The sequence below is a fragment of the Pan troglodytes genome, chromosome 4 (genome assembly GCF_028858775.2).
Source record: "Pan troglodytes isolate AG18354 chromosome 4, NHGRI_mPanTro3-v2.0_pri, whole genome shotgun sequence".
Classification (NCBI taxonomy): domain Eukaryota; kingdom Metazoa; phylum Chordata; class Mammalia; order Primates; family Hominidae; genus Pan; species Pan troglodytes.
Window position 1 is genome coordinate 53,544,036 of NC_072402.2, and position 20,089 is coordinate 53,564,124.

General features: G+C 34.5%; 1 protein-coding gene across 1 annotated transcript in view; it reads right to left on the bottom strand.

Moving 5' to 3' along the window:
- NDUFAF2 (NADH:ubiquinone oxidoreductase complex assembly factor 2) overlaps positions 1–20,089 on the bottom strand; it is a 209,852-nt gene that overhangs the window by 80,937 nt on the left and 108,826 nt on the right. The window lies entirely within an intron of this gene.

Below are 20,089 nucleotides of genomic sequence, written 5' to 3' on the forward strand. Positions count from 1 at the left end.
GTAGACTGATGGTGACCACTTACAAGCTACTAAGTTCATATGTTACTGTTAGAGCCACATTGAGAGACCAGCTGCTGCTGTTTTGTCTCCCTTTGATCTTTTATCTTAATTTCAAAGTCTATGGTTCTTCAGATGAGAGGTTAATATCTGGAGTGGAATAGTAGCAATGCAGAAACATGAAAGAGAGAGAACAGTAAAGTAAAAGTTGGTGAGAAGTCAAGAATGGAATGAGAATGCCTAATGCTTATATTTCTCAATAAAAGTTGATTAGTGCATATTTTAAGTTTATACAGAAGGCATAAAACTATTTGTTATTTTCTTCTGTTTTCAGAAAGTCTTCATTATATCTTTCAAAACAGCTTTATCAAAATGGTTGCTTCAAAACATGTTTCTTTCTCACTGAACCTTTGAGCCTGGGGAAACCAGGTAGACTTTCTACTTCCTACTATTTAACAAGTGTGCCTGCCTACTCCAGGGAATGTGAGCTGAGACAGAGAAGTCATTAGTGAGGAATGATAAAGAGAGCAGCATGGCTTAACAGTGATCAGACCAGTCAGGGAGAGAAATTTGGACCTTACAAAATACTCCTTTCTCTTACCACTCCTAAGCCAATCTTACACTATGCTAAATATACTGACTTACATAATTAAAGAAATCAACCTTGATGCCTGCAAATCTCTCTCCTACACTACCTGATATTCTATTAGCTTTAAATTCATTTAAGTGTGGACAGGAAACTCCTGGGAGTGACTGTGCAGGAGAAAGGACGACATAAAAGGAAAGCCTGAGAAAGCTGAATGGCTGGTTTTATTTCTTCCATCTTAGTAATATTAAGTGAAAGGCTGGGAGTTCATAGACAACCCATTAATGGCTAATAAACCTTAAGTATGTGGTCAGGAAGTTCTGCATTTCATTATGAAGTCATTTAATCAGGCTGATTTAATCCTAACGCAGAGGTTCCCCAAGTTCTACAAAGAGGAGTTACCTTTTGCTTATCTTACCCAATAAATTTACAGTAGGACAAGGGACTGATAGTAAAAGTGGTAGGAACAAGGATTAGGGTACAAGGAGCATATAACAATGACAACTGCATTTCTCTCACAGTAGAGGTTCAATATATGTACACGTATGTTTACTAAAATGCTATTTGCATTCACATATATAAATACATCATAACAAGTTACTATAAATTTAGTATTTATAATTTAGCATACATTAAAGTATGCTTATATGACAATTTTCAAAATGTGTTAGTCAAATACCTATGTCTTCATATAGTCCTTATCTAATTACCAAAATGTAAGAATGTCTTTTTGGAGTAATAGTTATAGAAAGGAAAACTATCGTCTAAAATAAAAATGCAAATACATGGGATCCTCAAAGTACATGTATGGTCTATAAGTTTTTAAATGTACATCCATAAAGTTTAGCACATGGGGAGAAGATAGACAGGTCTATCGTTCTCAGTAGCACTACTAAATGCATATATACTACAGGCATATCTGCAACAAAAAAAATAACTTTCTATTCCTACTCTTAGGTCGATCAACTTCATGTAAGGTCTCCCAAGGATTTAAAAAATCAAAAGTTATACCTATTTGTGTGTATGTGAGAGAGAGTGTGTGTGTGTGTGTGTGTGTGTGTGTGTATGCAAAGACAGGAAGAGTAATTAATGAGCTAGTTTAATTTCAGGACAATCACTGAATAAACCTTTATTTAGAAATAGCTGAAATAAAGATTTTTTAAAAAAGTATACATCTTTAGTAATATAAAATAAAGCTATTAGCTTATTAAATGAATTCTTTGTAATCAGATATGTTTATCTCCTCAATAAATCACTGTAAAACTACTCCCTTTTTTTGGAATAAATACTACTTGTTCAATTTTTATGAATTGGGAATGGAATTTATGCCTCCCACTGAGTAAGGAATTATGCACAAACTGTACACTTACTTATACTAATATGCTTTCATGCAATATTTGTAAAGACAACTCTATTTATCACAGCAAAAAAATTTCCATCCTAGTGAATACAGCAAATTTAAGTACCTGCTCAAGTATCAAAATTTTAGGATCTAATTTACATTTAAAAATTAACTTGGTAACAAAAACATTTAATCCAATATATGTGTAGGTTCAATAAGTCCTAATACAACAAAAATAATTGACATTGGTGGACTCAATGAGTATTATTAAGTAAAACAGTACACAGTTGTTTTATTTAATACTAAACAATATTATATTTAATTGAAACACAGGGTTTGAATTCAGGAAGGTAGTAATGGTCAATAATCTATGTATTTAAAGGCTGTAGATATAACAGTATATTTTTCCAAACTTTAAAAAAAGAAAAAGCTAGCTGCTGTTGAGCTAATTGCCTTAGGAGGATGGTAGATTTCCTATTTCTTTGTTTAGAAATATATGGAGCCCATTTAATTTTAAAAAAAGAAAGGAAGGAAGGAAGAAAACATAATAGAAGGTGAGATCCCAAGGCATATCATAGATGACAAGGGTTTAGGTAAAAGACAGGTTTCACATGTACTACTGAGCTTCTGGGACAGTGTATGAGCACCCTGGACACAGATATGGGAAGGAGCCTCTAGAGCAGAAACCTAAACTTCAGCCATTCAAGTACCATCTTTGCAATTTTTGCCATACTTTAGAGTACTATAACCTAATATTTTTCTTTACAGTGATTTGCATTTTTCCTCAATACTCATTTTTACCTTACTCTAAAAAATATTCATGTAATCCCTGACTTAATGTGCTAGTTGTGTTTTTTGCTCACCCATAAAAATAGATTTAAAAAATTTAAAGGGTTGTCTTTGTGTCATCTAAAGTCATCTTATAGACCACAGTTGGGAAACCACACTGCAGACCACACTGGGTTGTAGAGACAGGCCCAGCCACACATACGGTGTTACAGGGCATAGAAACCAATACAACCAGCAGGAAACTCCTACGGACAGGTAATGGGTGTTGAATATCAAAGTCTTGCTTGGATTACGTTTACCCTTGATTTCAAAAAATCCTGTAGTTCACAACAATGTTTTGTTAGGTTTGAAGGAAGAAGGGAGAGGTCCTAGATTTCCAGAGTCAGGAAAAAAAAAAAAAGCACTAACATTTATGGCATGTTTACCATGTGCCAGACATTGAACTAAGTTTTAGCTCTGCATGAGTAATTTCATTTAAGCTATACAATGCTATGAGGTACTATTATTACTTCATTTAAATAAACAATTTGTACATTTCATTTATAAAGAGATTGAGGCTTAAGAGAATTTAAGACATTTACTTGCTAGCAAACAGATATCAGGATTTGAACATGGGTCTTTTGACTCCAGATCCTAGACACTTAACCACTAAGATATGTTGCCAGACTTTCAGATGACTACAAATGTTACATCTACAAACTGACATTTCGGTTGGTAAAATACAAGGGCTAAGCTAAAAGTAAAAGATTAAAAATCACTATTTCTTTCCAAAAAAGAAAAACCACTGCCTTTCATTAAGGTGTTTCAGAATGTAGAAGACACATCTTAAATCAATTAACTTAATCCTAATAATAGATTCATTAAAACTTCACTGAAGAAAATCTGGAAAATACCAAAAAGTAGAAAAAAATTAAAATGACCTGTAAGCGCGTGACTCAAAATATCATATTAACATGTTATTGTTTCCTTTCAGTCTATTGTAACTAATAGATTATAAATACACAAACACATATACATGTGCTCATGTATTTATGAGATTAAAATTGTACCTATATCCTTTTTCCTACCACATGGAAAATATAAAGGTTTTCACGTCATTGTTGCATAACTTAAAAAGGAAAATCAATATTCAGTTTCTGAACTTACTCTGACACTCTGAGGAAAAAGAAATTTCTTGTAAAAGTGTGTTAGTAACATTTCTTTTGTTCAATTGTGTTTAAAATGTGAAGATAAAAGTAAAAAAGATTGCCTTGTTAAGCATAGGCAGTAAAGCAAGTTAAAAAATACTAAAAATGAAAATGTATGCCAATTAAAGATATGTATCAGATATGCTATACAAAGGAAGTTTTACAAATTAAGGCAGAACTTCAAGATCGGGGAGGAAGAAAGAGGTAAAGTACAGTGATCCATACATACTTTATGTTAACATGTAATGGATTTATTAGTGATATTTTAAAATGAATTAATAAACACTTAAAAATCTCACTTTTATGTATTTAAAATAAATTTCATTGTATATATTTAAGGGACATAACATGATGTTGTGGGATATGAATAGACAGTAAAAAGGTTACTAGAGTGAAGCAAATTAAAATATGAAAACATGCTTATCATCACTGGCCATCAGAGAAACGCAAATCAAAACCACAATGAGATACCATCTCACACCAGTTAGAATGGCAATCATTAGAAAGTCAGGAAACAACAGGTGCTGGAGAGGATGTGGAGAAATAGGAACACTTTTACACTGTTGGTGGGACTGTAAACTAGTTCAACCACTGTGGAAGTCAGTGTGGCAATTCCTCAGGGATCTGGAACTAGAAATACCATTTGACCCAGCCATCCCATTACTGGGTATATACCCAAAGGACTACAAATCATGCTGCTATAAAGACACATGCACACGTATGTTTATTGTGGCACTACTCACAATAGCAAAGACTTGGAACCAACCCAAATATCCATCAATGATAGACTGGATTAAGAAAATGTGGCACATATACACCACGGAATACTATGCAGCCATAAAAAATGATGAGTTCATGTCCTTTGTAGGGACATGGATGAAGCTGGAAACCATCATTCTCAGCAAACTATCGCAAGGACAAAAAACCAAACACCACATGTTCTCACTCATAGGTGGGAATTGAACAATGAAAACATATGGACACAGGAAGGGGAACACCACACACTGGGGACTGTTGTGGGGTAGGGGGAGGAGGGAGGGATAGCATTAGGAGATATACCTAATGCTAAATGACGAGTTAATGGGTGCAGCACACCATCATGGCCCATGTATACATATGTAACAAACCTGCACATTGTGCACATGTACCCTAAAACTTAAAGCATAATAATTAAAAAAAGAAACATCTAGTCATAAAAAAATTAAAATATACATCATCTCACAGTTATCCCTCTTTGTGTGTCGCAAGAGCAACTAAAATCTACTCATTTAGCATAAATCCCACACACAGTACAATTTTATTACCAACAGTCCTCATGAACATTAGATCTCTAGATTTGTTCACCTTACATATCTGCTACTTTGTATCCTTTGACATACATCTCCCTACTTCTCCCAACCACCCCTTCCTGTCCCAGGTAACCACTGTTTTGTTCCTGGTCTCTGTATACAATCAGTGCTCTGTATCCATGGGTTCTGCATCCGCAGATTCAGTCAACCACCACTGAAAATACTTGGGGAAAAAAATGATGAAACAACAATACAACAATAAAATACAAATTTAAAAAATACAGTATAACAACTATTTACATACCATTTAGACTATATTTGGTATTATAAGTAATTTAGAGATAATTTAAAGTATACAGAAGTATGTGGATAGGTTATATACAAATATTATGCCATGTTATATAAGTGAATTGATCATCCGCAGATTTTTCATCAAATTTTTTTGATCAAAAATTAGTTGACCATATATGTATAGATTGATTTCTAGGCTCTCTATTCTGTTCCACTGATCTACGTGCCTATTATTATGCCAGTACCGTACTGTTTTGATTACTATAGCTCTGTAATAAAATTTTAAATCAGAAAGTAAGTGTTTATTAATTTTAAATCAAAGTTGCTTCCAAATTTGTTTTCCTTTCTCAGAATTGTTTGGGCTCTTTGAGGCCTTTTATGGTTCTATACAAATTTTAGGATTGTTTTCCTATATCTGTATAGAATGCTATGGGAATTTTGATAGAGATTGTGTTACATATGTACACTGGTTTGGGTACTATGAACATTCTAACAATAGTAATTCTTCTGATCCATGAGCATGGGATATCCTTGCATTTATCTGTGTGTTCTTTAATTTCTCTCATCAATGTTTTATAGTTTTTGGTGTACAGATTTTTCATCTCCTTGCTTAAATTTATTCCTTAGTATCTTATGTTATTTAATGCTGTCATAAATGGGATGGTTTCTTTACGTCTTTTTCAGTTAGGTTGTGTATTAAAATGCTAATTTTTGTATCTTGATTTTTTTTGTATGCTAATTTTTGTATCCTGTAACTTTACTGAATTCATTTATTAGTTCTAATGGGTTTTTTATTTTTGCTAAAATCTTTAAATTTTTTTATATATAGGATCATGTTTTCTACAGATAGAGATAATTCTACTTCTTTTCTGATTTGGATGCCTTTCATTTCTGTTTCTTATCTGATTGATCTTGTTAGTACTTCTAGTACTACGCTGAACAGAAGTGGCAAGAGTGCATGTCCTTGCCTTGCACCAGATCTCAGTGGAAACGTTTTCAGTTTTTCCCCATGGATTATAATGTTAACTGTGTGTTTTTAATAAATGGCCTTTATTACACTGAGAAACTTCCCCTCTATAACTAAACTGTTGAGAATTTTTAACAAGAAAGAATATCATACTTTGTCGAAAGCTTTTCCTGCACTAATTCAGATGATCATGTAGTTTTTATCTTTCATTCTGTTGATGTGAAGTGTCACATTGATTTGTGTATGTTAAACCAGTCTTGCATGCCAGCAATAAATCTCCCTGCTTGGTCCTGGTGTATACACTTTTTGAAGTGTTGTTGGATTTGGTTTGCTAATATTTTATTGAAGATTTTTACACCAATGTTCATCAGAAAAATTGGCCTGTAGTTCTTTTGATGTCTTTGTCTGGCTTAGGTATCAAGGTAATGCTGACCTCATAAAATATGCTTAGAAGTATTCTCTGAAGCTCTATTTTTCAGAAGAGTTTAAGAAGTATTGGCATTAATTCTTCTTTGACTGTGTGGTAGAATTCAGCTACAAAGCCATCTGGTGTTTGGCTTTTCTTTGTTGGGGGGTTTTCTATTACTTCTTTAATGTCTTTATTAGTTATTGGTCTATTCATGCTTTCTATTTCTTCCTGACTAAATCTTGGTAGGTTGTATTTTTCTAGGAATTCATCCATTTCCTCTAGGTTATCCAATTTGTTGGCATATACTTGTACATAATAGTACTGTATGACCTTTTTATTTCTGAGGCATCTGCTATAATTTCATCACTTTCATTTTTTATTTTGTTTGAATTTTTTTTTCTTAGACTGGTTAAGGGTTTGTAAATTTTGTTTTTCAAAAAACCAACTCTTTGTTTTATTGACTCTTTCTATGTTTTTTTTGTTCCTTATTTGATTTATTTCTGTTCTGAATCTTATTACTTCCTTCCTTCTGCTTATTTGGGGTTTAGTTTGTTCTTTTTCTGGTTCCTTGAGGTGTAATGTTAGACGATTTATTTGAAATCTTTTTTCTTTTTAACATAGGCATTAATTGCTATAATGTCCCTCTTAGAAATGTGTTTGCTGCATCCCATGTTTTGGTATGCTGTGCTTCCACTGTCATTTGTCTCAAGACATTTTAGAAATTTCTCTTTTGATTTATTCTTTGACCCACTGGTCATTCAGGAGCATGTTTTTAAATTTCCACATATTTGTTAATTTTCCAAGGTTCCTCCTGCTACTGATTTATAGTTTCATATCACTGTAGTTTGAAACAATACTAGATATATGGTCAATCTTCTTTTGTGGCCTAACACAAGGTCTATCCTGAAGAATGTTCTACGCATGTGTGCTAGAGCAAAATGTGTATTCTGTTGTTGTTGGATGCAAAGTTCTGAAGATGTCTGTTAGTTCCAATTGGTCAAAAGTGCAATTCAAGTCCAGTATTTCCTTATTAATTCTCTGTCTGATTAATCTACCCATTTTTGAATGTGGGGGTACTAAAGTCTCCTACTCTTATAGTATTGCTATCTATTTCTCCCTTCATGTCCATTAATATTTGCTTAATGTATTTAGGTGCTCCAATGTTGGGTACATATAGATTTACAATGGTTATGTCCTCTTCATTAATTGACCCTTTTATCATTAACTAATGACCTTCTTTGTTTCTTGCAATAGTTTTTCACTTGAAGTCTATTTTATCATATATAAGTACAGCCACACTTGCTTTCTTTTGATTACCATTAAATGGAATATCTTCTTCCATTCTTTTACTTTCAGCTTATGTGTGTCCTTAAAGCTGTTGTAGGTCTCCTGTAGGCAACATATAGTTGGATCTTGTTTTTCTTTTTAACTCCATCTAACCATTCTATCACTTTTGATTGGAAAATGTAATCCATTTACATTCAAGTTTATTACTGATAAATAAGTTCTTACTACTGTCATTTTGCTATTTGTTTTCTGGTTGTTTCGTAGTTCCTTTGTTCTTTTCTTCCTCTTTTTGCCTATCTTTATGATTTCACAATTTTCTGTAGCTGAGCTTTGATTCATTTCTCTTTATCATTCATCTATCTGCTGTAGTTTTTTGTTTTGTGGTCAGAATGAAGCTTAAATAACATATTTTATGGTTATAATCTACTATTTTAAGCTGATAATTACTCAACATTGATGCATACAAAAACTCTGGACTTCTACCCTCCCCACCAATTTACATTTTTGATACCACAGTCTACATCTTTTTGTATTCCTTAACAACTTATTGTAGTTTTAATTATTTCTGATGGTTTTGACTTGTTTGTTTGTTTTGAGACAGAGTCTTGCTCTATCACCCAAACTCCTGGCTGGAGTGCAGTGGCATGAACATGGCTAACTGCAGACTCAACCTGAGTCTCAAATGATCCTCCTGCCTCAGCCTCCAGAGTAGCTTGTGTGTGCCACAACACCCAGCTAACTTTTTTTTTTTTAACTTTTTTGAAGATACAAGATCTTGCCATATTATTCAGGCTGATCCCAAACTCCTGGACTCAAGCAATCCTCCCATTTAGCCTCCCAAACTACTGAGATTACAGGCATGAGCCACCATGCCCAAACTGGTTTTGACTTTTAGCCTTTATACTAGAGATTAGTATGATTTCCACACTACCTTTACAATACTAAAGTATTCTGGATATTTGCTTCTACCAGTGGTTTTTATACTTTCACATGTTTTCATGATAGTAATTGTTATCCTTTTGTTTCTGCCTGAAGAATTCCCTTAAATATGTCTTGTATGGAAGGACTAGCAGTAATGAATTCCCTTGACTTTTGCTTCTCTGTGAAAGACTGTTTCTCCTTCATTTCTGAAGAACAGCTTTGTTGGGTATAGTATTCTTAACTGTCAGTTTATTTCCTTGGATACATCTTTGAATATATCTTCTCAGTCTCTCTTGGCCTGCAAGGTTTCTGCTGAGAAATCTGCTGACAGTCTAATGGAGATTCCTTAATATGTGACTTGATGCTTTTTTCTTGCTTCTTTTACAATTCTGGTGTTGACTTTTGATAGTTTGATTATAATGTGCTTCAAAAAGGAGCTCTTTGGGTTCAATCTATTTGGGGAGCTCTGAGCTTCATGGATCTGGATATCCATATCTCTCCCAAGACTTGACAAATTTTCAGCAATTACTTCATTAAATAAGCTTTTTGTCCCCTTCTCTGTCTCTTCTCCTCTAAGTGCATTTCTCCCATAGTGCATTTATTTTCTTAATGGTGTCTCATAAGTCTTATAGGCAGTCTTCACTCTTTTTCATTCTTTTTTCCTCTGAGTCATTCCAACAGACCTATCTTCAGATTCACAGATATTTTTCTCCTGCTTGATTGATCTAGCCTGCTGTTGAAGCCAACAATTGTATCTTTAATTTCATTGATTGAATTCTTCAGCTCCAAGATTTCTGTTTTGTTCATTTTTATGATATCTATCTATATTGAATTTCTCATTCAGATCATAAACTCTTTTCTGTCTTCACTGAATTGCCTATTTGCACTGTCTTGTTTCTTAATGAGTTTCCTCAGGTTCATTATTTTGAATTTCTTTTAGACAATTAGTAAACTTCCATTTCTTTGGTCAGCTACTGAAGAATTATTTTGTTTTGTAGTGGTGTCATATTTCCTTGTTTTTCCATGTTTCTTGTGTATCTGTGTTGATATATCTGCACATCTGCTGGTACAGTCACCTCTTCCAAACTTTACAGAGTGGTTTTTATAGGTGAAGACTTTCACATGTAGATGGGACCAAGGATGCCACCAGATAAGCAGAATGTGGTGGCTCTGGTTCTATGTCACCACAGTAATGTGATTCCATGCAGCATCTTCAGCAGTGACCAATGTTGGAAATAACTTCAGGTGCCTCCCTGGTCTAGGCTTCAGGAGTTTGTGGTACTGACTGCAGCAGTGTAGGTTATTAGGGCACAGGCTTTAGGAATCTTCTCATTCTTGTTATCCTCACAGTGGTGAGTCTTAGCTTAGGGGATCTCTCTCAGTGTCAGATCTGACATGGCTCACAGGCTGCCAAGGCAGCACTGGGATCCAGAGCACAGATGCTCAGAGTGTCTGGAGAGTTGGGTTCCTCAGCTCAAGGTCTTTCAAAACCACTATAGCACCTGGGACCTGATGTATAGGTTCACTCTCAAAGGTACAAGTGAATGCAATTCTCTCACTAAGCCATGGTCTATTGCTCTGAGGCACACTCTATCATCCTGGGCCCAAGGGGCTGAGATATAGCTATGGTTCTGACCCTTTAGTTTTATTATAAAAAATATCAATACATATTCCATAAACAAAGTTCTCTCAATAATTATGAAGAGTCTAAAGGAATTCTGAAACCAAAATGTCTGAGCACTATATATAACACTGAAAAAAACCCAGGAATTAATAAAGCCACAGCACTAAACAATATAGATAAATAGATGAATAAATAAAAATTGGAGAGATAAAAGGGCTCTTGCTTACCATGATGATGAATAGTAAATGTGGAACAAGTACCAGAGTTGGAAAAGCATCATTTTCTAACTATCATGACTAGTTCTGGTAAAAATTATTAATGGAAAGGGATTGTTTTTATTTAGAAAGTTTCCCTTTCTTCTGCATATAGTGTTCTCACACATTTGAAAGCTGCACAAGATACTATTTAAAGGATGGTTAGAAATAAGATTTCTAATATTACTACTTACAAATACTGCCTTCCTAGGGTTTCAGTGACCCTGTAGGTGAGTATGACTCTTGAAGGTGCCTGTGGCGGGAGACACCAATGGTTCCTAAGAATGAAACAGCAGACTCAGGCATCTCTCCTTTCCTGAGCCACTATTCCTTTCCTAATCCATTCACACAGGTCAGGAGAGATATTTGGGCAGCCTTTAATCTTTACATTTCAGAGTTTCAGCGCTCATAAAATATCTGACAGTGGAGGAGGGATTTTCTTCCACTAGTACCAAATCAAAGGTAGAGGGCTATAGAGCTGTAACCCACAAGCATATATAATTCTTGGTGATAGTTTTCAACCAGTTGTCTACTTCTAGCCCAATATTTTACATTGATGGGGTAGCATGAGGAGAGATAAGTGGAATTTGGAGGTGACTTTGGGGTTGAAAGAGAGGCTGGGCTGAGCGAGGTGACATACTTCTGAGATAGTTGTTCCCTTGTATATAAGCAAACCTGACACGAGCTCCTGGGTTGGAGGAATGGTGATCAAATAGGTAGGACAACCAGAATAAGATCCTTATAGTCTGACTGATGTCTCTCCTTTTATAGCAGTGGCAGCAAGCAGTACAACCAGGTGATAATTCTAAATCAGTTTGTTGACTGGTGGTGATGTATAAGAGACTGAATTCTGCATACAAAAGGAGGTTTAGAAGTATCAATGCACAATGTATGAAAGTGAGAACTACTGAAAGCCAAGCACCACGCTACATATATTAGGTTTGTGGGCTTTCAAACTTTGTTATTCTGAACCATTACAAATAAAATGAACACAAATTAAGAGCACTAAAATAGGAATTCTTATACTGGAAGCCATTTTTACATATGACTTGAAGTGTAATTTGACTAAAGTTACTCAGTTGCAGCATCTGTTTATTAAGAGCTTGCTGTTCACCAAGCAATGTTTAGGTTCCTTTCATGTTTTATCTTTTATCTTTAAAACAATCTTCTACAGATGAGAAAAAAAAAGGTACAGGGTAGTTAACTTATCCAAATGTTCACAGCTGATTAAAGTAGTATAGCTAGCATTTGAACCTAAGCATTTCTATGACTCCAAGCATAAGCTCTTTCTGTTTAAGATTTTAAAATTAGCATTTATAAAGCTTGCATATAGTATTATTACAGATACCCAATTAAAAACTAACATCTTATGCATGACTATCATAAGCTATTATTCCTCACAGTAATTAAAGGAGGCACTCCAGCTTGAAAATGTGATGATTCTATAATCTGACATGTCCTACATATACTTATGTGAACATGGAAGACTATCTCCACAGATAATATTTTTAAAGCAATTATAGAAGTCTTACAGATAAGCTTTCAGAATTTTTAAGACTGCCTACTAGTTCAATGGATTACCTAAAATCTTATTAGCTTCCTCATATTTACAAGTGTCCTATAAGGAATCTCAACTTGTTCTATCACAGAAAATCCAATATTATATCAAAATGCTTGGTTATTCTGAAATGCTTTATATAATATGATTTAGCGTTTCAGATCTGAAAAGATAAAAGGTCTTAAACTACACCCAGAAAGACAGCAGAACAATTCCAAGTAACCTATTTCCTATATTAGTGAAAATGTCCTGTGGCAAGTTTATAGCACACCAATATTCCGTTTAAACTGGACTTCATTAATGAATTTTTTTTAAAGCCACAAATAAAATTTCAATCTGAAAATACATAAGAATATCACAATTTAAGAAAAAAGATTAACCTATTGTAAATTTGTGTTTGTGCTTTGCACAAGGACAATAAACTCTTATTGACCGTTAATTTTTAAAGGTTCCATGAGAGCATTATATTCAAACAAAACTTCAAAGTTCTAAAAACATCTGTAATTCAACCAACAAATATACACTGAATAGTCTATTGCATTAATCTAAGAAGATTTATAATTAAAAGTTAAGCAGGTTTTCTGATTATATTCCCAAATCAAACATGTAAGTCTTAGAAATGCCTTTACTTCATTTACTTCCCTTCCATTACTGTGGAAATCACACATCAAAAACTGTTTTTAAAAAACAAAGAAATAACACTTGAATATTATGTTGAAAAACCATTTATTTTCCAAACTGAAAGGAATTTTTGATCTGCTGAAAAAGCAGTTACAATTACACCTGATCTACTCTCCAAAAGAAGGTAACCATTCAAACAAAAAATATAAATGATGAATGCATGACTATTTAGTCCATGTAATAATGTGTTCACTATGAAGAGCTGAAAGAAGTAGTCATTTCAGGTTTTGATTGATGTGTAGGAATCAACTTTTGAAAGTACTTCACTCACTTAATACATTCTATACTTTTTTGTAAAGCTAAATTGTCTACAATGTATGAAGTATATTCATAATTGAAAATGTGAACATTTAACAAAATATCAGAAAAATGAATATTAGGTGATTCTGCTATGAATATATCTAAATTATAACATGAGTTAACATGTCTTAAACACACACAAAAAGGGAGGAAAAAAGGCGGGGATGAAAATTTTTTTAGCTAAATTAAATAGGCTTTAAGACATTATACAAGAATTTCAAGTTTTAACAAAACTATTTTACAATAAGAGGACATTTATGAATGTGATTGGAAATCTTATTTTATAGTGACTCAAGCAAACAAATTCCAATCTGGTACACCCTTGATATAAAAATATATATAAAAAGAGTATTTTCTTTCAAAATTAGTAAATATTCATAGTGTGGTATAAAATAATATAATCAAGTATTTAATTTTCACTTTGAAAATCTAATTTGAACACTAGGGCTTTCAATGTATAGGTAAAAAGAGAGATGGAAGGAAATAATTAAAAATGATGGCAAATATTACTAGAATTTAGAGAATTATAAAATTATAGTATGTGTAAAGCTTGGGCCAAGCCCAAACTTATTTTCAGATTCGAAATGTAGCAGATACAGTTGATTATGTGATTGACTTCTAGACCCAAATGGTTTCATAGAAATCAAGTACTTGGTCATTAATCACAGACCATAAAAGAGTCAAAGACCGTACTGTTATCTACTGTTACTAATTCACAGAATATGTGGCAGTTTTAAATATGAATAATTTAATAAAAATAAACAGAGTGCATTTTGTGGTACATTAGTTCTCAATTTTAAAAAATTATATTTATTAATCCATGAAATTACTAATACCCTTCATTAATCTATTTAATTTAGCCACCAAGCACCACTGATCACTAATAAATAGAAACATTCTGATATAGAAGGAGACCACATAATCATCTAATGAAATGTGATAGTTATCAAGTTAACAGGAACTACACTAGTATTTGTGAACCAGATTCCCAAGCTCAAAAATTGGGTTTAGTTGGTAAAAGTCTCGGATGCCAATAATTTTCAAACTATTGTCTTTAAAAATATCCTCTTTAGAGGTTCAATTTACAAAACTGTTCAAGCAGAGCCTCTCTGGTTAAGGGAGGGGTTCCGAGTACCACCCACCTTTTCTCCCCTCCCCTTACATGTAGTTACCTCCTCACACTCCTAGGATTCTAAGGAGTCCTGTGAAAATCATTGATTCAGACCAAGTACTGTACTTCTGAGATTCCCCAGTCCATCTGTGAATATATATATTCATTTACTAAACAAAATCAAGATCTTGCCAATGGGCAGAAAGACCACCATACATTTACTTCTTTCCCTATACTATTCTTCATTTAGATAGTCAAGCAATCTTTCACAAACTACTGAGTAACTGGTAGTAAGACAATGTAGCATTTTCCCTACAATCCTGTTTTCCAAGAACATGTAAAGCCTACTTCAGCTGTGAATCTATGATTTAAAGCTAGAACTTGATTTAAGGCTTGCTTCCAGTGTTCAGAAAGGATGAGTTCAGTGAGAAGTCATTTTCTCATGTTGGAATAAGAAGTGCTTAGGAAAAGACAAAGAAGTCTGAACAACAAGAGGGAAAAACAACTCTCCAATTCACTTGTCATCAAGCAAGCAGGCCTTCACTGGAGAGGCATTTTTAATACTTTGAGTCCCCAGAACTGCAGGCTGCTGTGAAGGGAAAGATTTAGGTAGTCTGAGGCCAATTACCAGCAGTAAAAGGAAAGACAGGATAGAAAATTCCATCAAAAGTTTTTATATAGCACCATATAAGTGTGTGTGTGTATGTGTGTGTGTGTATATATATATATATATATATATATATTTTTTTTTTTTTTTTTTTTTTTTTTTTTTTTGGAGACAGAGTGTCGTTCTGTTGCCCAGGCTGGAGTGCAATGGCGTGATCTCAGCTCACCGCAACCTCGGCCTCCTTGGTTCAAGCGATTCTCATGCCTCAGCCTCCTGAGTAGCTGGGGATTACAGGCACGCGCCACCATGCCCAGCTAATGTTTGTATTTTTAGTAGAGACGGGGTTTCACCATGTTGGCCAGGCTGGTTTTGAACTGCCAACCTCAGGTGATCCTCCTGCTTTGGCATCCCAAAGTGCTGGGATTACAGGTGTGGGCCACCGTGCCCAGCCGTAGCATCATATGATTTTAGTCATTCGTTTAAACTCTTCCTATGACAAACTTTACCCTGGCTAATAACTAACAAAATTGGATGACATGAATTTTATCTTTGTTCTCTATTTTAGTTCGCTGTTAGAAAGATATGCTAGTAAGCTGTGATTGCACCAAAAGGCAGGCTGTAGGAGCATGAAAAAGAAAAGTTGATTCCATTTTGCTTGTGAAGGCTGCAAAAAGACCATTAATCTTGCAGTTTTTACCTACTTATTCATTATTTCTCAATGATGCTCAAAAAGATAAACACTACAGTCACTAATAGTAAGATATGCCACATGGTATTACTTTAAGATGGGGGTCTCCAAAAACAGAGTGCATATAAAAATGGAGCCTGCCTCTCTACTCAAGGATGTACTGATAGCCTATGCCTGGATATTTACCTACAAAAGAATAAAATAATTGGAGTTGAACAATTCTTTATTCTTAGTAGCAAATGACAAAGCTCAACATTTTTTTCCTATTTCTTGCTACTTTCTTATAAGCTTCCAGGTTCTGAAGATCATGTAATTTAGGCTAATTTAGCAACATGTCAATAATATTATGTTAATTTGGCTTATTAATGTTATCTGACTCGTTTAGATGAGCAGAATTATATTTATTGAGCATTATGTATATGATATTAATAGACATTTTATTTTTATTTTCTTAATTCTCACAACAATCTTCACTTTTCTAACTGAGGAAACTAAAGCTCAAAGAAAATTGAATGGATAAGGAAAGATGTGTCTTGAATTATGTTTAATTTTTACATGGAAATTTAAGAAAATGTACTAGCATAATCACCTCCTATACTACAAAAACAGTGTCCACATATAGTCAGGTTCATGCTGCCTCCCTTTTTTATTTCTGCCTCCTTTTCACAACCCATTTTACAACCACTTGGCATATACTTTCCACATCTTCCCCCTTTGCTTTGTGCTGCAGAACAACCTAACTATTCTGTGACAATAGCACCACTTATTGGCTGGCAAAGGTATTGGAAAAATCTGAAATCAGTATCTGCTTTCTTACCTTTAGAAAGATAATGCATAATTTGGGCTTTTTATTCTGCCTTTTTTATTTCAGCTGACTCACACCCACCTGAAAAAGCGTTTTTCTCATATACACATACAACTCCTTTTTTATCTTTCATATCTCCTTTCAAAAACCTGTAGAGTTACTTTACCACTTGATTTCACTGCTAATCAATGTTTGCTAATATGAAGCAATGAAGATGAATTGTGAATTAAAAGCAATTTGTGAATTATTCTGGAAACAGAACTACAATTTACAACACAATTTCTATTTTAAAATGTGTTGAATTTCAACAAGCTACATACATGGAATTTTTAGGATTCAACTGATTTGTAAGTTGGGAAACTTGCCATATTATTAAAACATATAAAAGTATAAAGTCTTCTGTAGTGGCATACATGGTAAATAAAGGAATAGAATGCTAAAACAAAGCAATACTATATATATTTTCCTCCTCTTAAGAGTTAATATACATCTCCTTGTCTTGTGAAATTTAAATCTTACACTACATATAATGAAACACTCAAATATTTGTTGATAACAATAAGGTCCATTCCTATTTTGCAGTGACCCCTTAAAGTTATACTAATGACACATGAGAGAACAGCTCTCATTATTTTAACTTCATCTCAGCGATGGAAACTAACAGGATTACATCTATAACTCTAACCACTCAATGAGCTCCAGTCATAAACTTTTGTTTAAAGCAATGCTCTCTACTTGTATGTCTTTATACTTCTGCTACACAGAGTTCTGTATCTTCCTGTAATACTGAGCTTAGCATCTAGTCCCTGAAATTGTCTGATCTTTATGAGTAAGGCCTATAAGTTCCTACCTGTGGGAATTTTGCATTGAAGCAGAGGAACATGTAAGATATCCCAAGTCAGTTTGTCAATATGAAGTCACTTTTGTTGCTGGTACCAATTAAGTAGCAAGGGGGTTTTGTTCCTTGGATTTTGCCCTGTATCTCAGTTCTAGAAATCATTACTGAATGCTACTGAGATTTGGTCTAATGGTGACGTCAACTGCCCAGGTGTAGACCATTTTCCTCACTGTTAGCTACTCCTGTCTCACAAATCACCTGCCCAGGACTATTCTATTGGCTCCCTAGGACTTGGAAACCTAGGGTCTGGCCTGCTTGATCAGTGTTTATGACACCCGCCTCTCCCAGGCCTGAATTGCATTTCCTTTCAAATCTCTCAAATATTTTGATAGGACTATTACTTTACTCATTTCCTAATTCAAAAACTACAGTTGTTTTTACAATGTGAATATATTTAAAAATATTGAACTGTACCCTTCAAACTGCTTAAGATGTTATATTTTTATTTTATTTTTGTTTTTTCTAGAGACATAGTCTCACTCTGTCACCCAGGAATGAGTACAGTGGTGTGATCATGACTCACTGCAGCCTTGAACTCCTGGGCTCTAAAAATCCTCCCACCTCAGCCTCTGGAGTAGCTAGGACTACAGGCACATGGCACCTTGCCCAGCTAAGTTTTAAATTTTTTGTAGAGATGGGGTCTCGTGATGTTGCCCAGGCTGGTCTTCATCCTGGCCTCAAGTGATCCTACCACCTCATATGTTTTATTTTTTACCAAAATTAAAATTTTTTTAATTGTTTTTTAAAGTTCAGTTGTTTTTTCTACTATTTCCCTCCCTGACAATGCAAACTTTCAACAAAATATATTTTATTTCAATATTTCCCTTTATATCCACACCAAGACCTTCATCCGGGTCCCTCTCATTTCATGTCTATATTAATTTTAAAAACCTAACCATATTGTATTCTGATGTCTATTCTTTATTGTTTCTTTAGGAAACTACTCCATTCCATATGATCCTACTTTGTCCATGGGGTTGTGTGGGACTATCACCCTTCTACTTAGAGGTAGGAATGTTAACCAAATTTGACCCATGGTATTCTATCCTTTTAGCCACAGAAACTATTTCAGGGATGGGTACATGACCCCTGCTGGGCCAATGAAGAGTCTTCCTAGAACTTTTGCTGGTGCTTCCAGGAAAAGATACTTTCTCAGCTTCTATGATCATAAGCTATAAAGACCATGTAAGACCTGTGATTGCTGGGCCATCTATTCTACTATGTGGAGAAAATCTATCTATGAATGAAACCAATTCAGAGTCATGTTATGGAGATGGTGCATATCCTGATGACATGGATCATTTGAATCTAGCTCAATTTCTGTTCAGTTATATTTTCTAAAATATTGTATTAATTGGGATTGGCTAAGCTGCAGTAACAAACAGACTCTAAAAAACTACGTAGTTTAAATAATTAGAAGTGTATTTGTTTCTTATGCAACAGTGCTGGGTGAATGTTCAGGTAGGCCATGCAGTTCTTTCCATGCAGTCATTCAAAGATCCAGGCTGATGGCTACTCAGTCATTTTCAACACATGACTTCTAAGGCTTCCCTGAACACTGCCATTTCATTTAGTCAGAAAGAAAAAGAGCACCCAGGAACACATAATGGAGATTTTTATGGCCCATGCCAATGAAGTGACTCACATCTGTTTCATTTACAATGCACTAGAGAAAACTTAGTCACATAGCACACTTAATTTCAAATGGAGCTGCTAAAGGTAGTTTGTGTATCCACGAAGAAGGAAAAAGTGATTTTGGTAGGAAGCTAGTGGTCTCTACCACAAATATGTTCCTGAATAAAGCCAAATCAACAAAAAGGTTGAATAACGAACACTATCATATTCGCCCCAGAAAAACTGGTTTTACTGAATTAAAAACCTGGTGAAATACCATTACCCATAATTCAGTGTTATTATAATACTCCAGAAAAAAACTTATCAAATTAATCAAAGTATGTTATCAAGAATACTTGTTCATTACATTAGTGTCTACTTATAAAAACCATAGAAAAAGTCACATCAGACATTAGTATTAAGGATAATAGAAAATAACAAATATGCCAGTCGCAGTGGTTCACGCCTATAATCTCAGCACTTTGGGAGGCCGAGGTGGGCGGATCACGAGGTCAGGAGATCGAGACCATCCTGGCTAACACGGTGAAACCCCATCTCTACTAAAAATACAAAAAATTAGCCGGGCATGGTGGCGGGCGCCTGTAGTTCCAGCTACTCGGGAGGCTGAGGCAAGAGAATGGCGAGAACCCGGGAGGCGGAGCTTGCAGAGATCGCACCACTGCACTCCAGCCTGGGCGACAGAGCAAGACTCCGTCTCAAAAGAAAAAAAGAGAAAATAACAAATATAATTTTTCTCTTATAGGACCAGGAAAGATTAACAACACGGACCCAGTGTTATTAAGAGTGTAGGAAAATTAACAAGCTCTTATACTGTTTGGAATATAAATTGAGCAGTATGAGTTGTGCGACCAACTGTTTCCTTT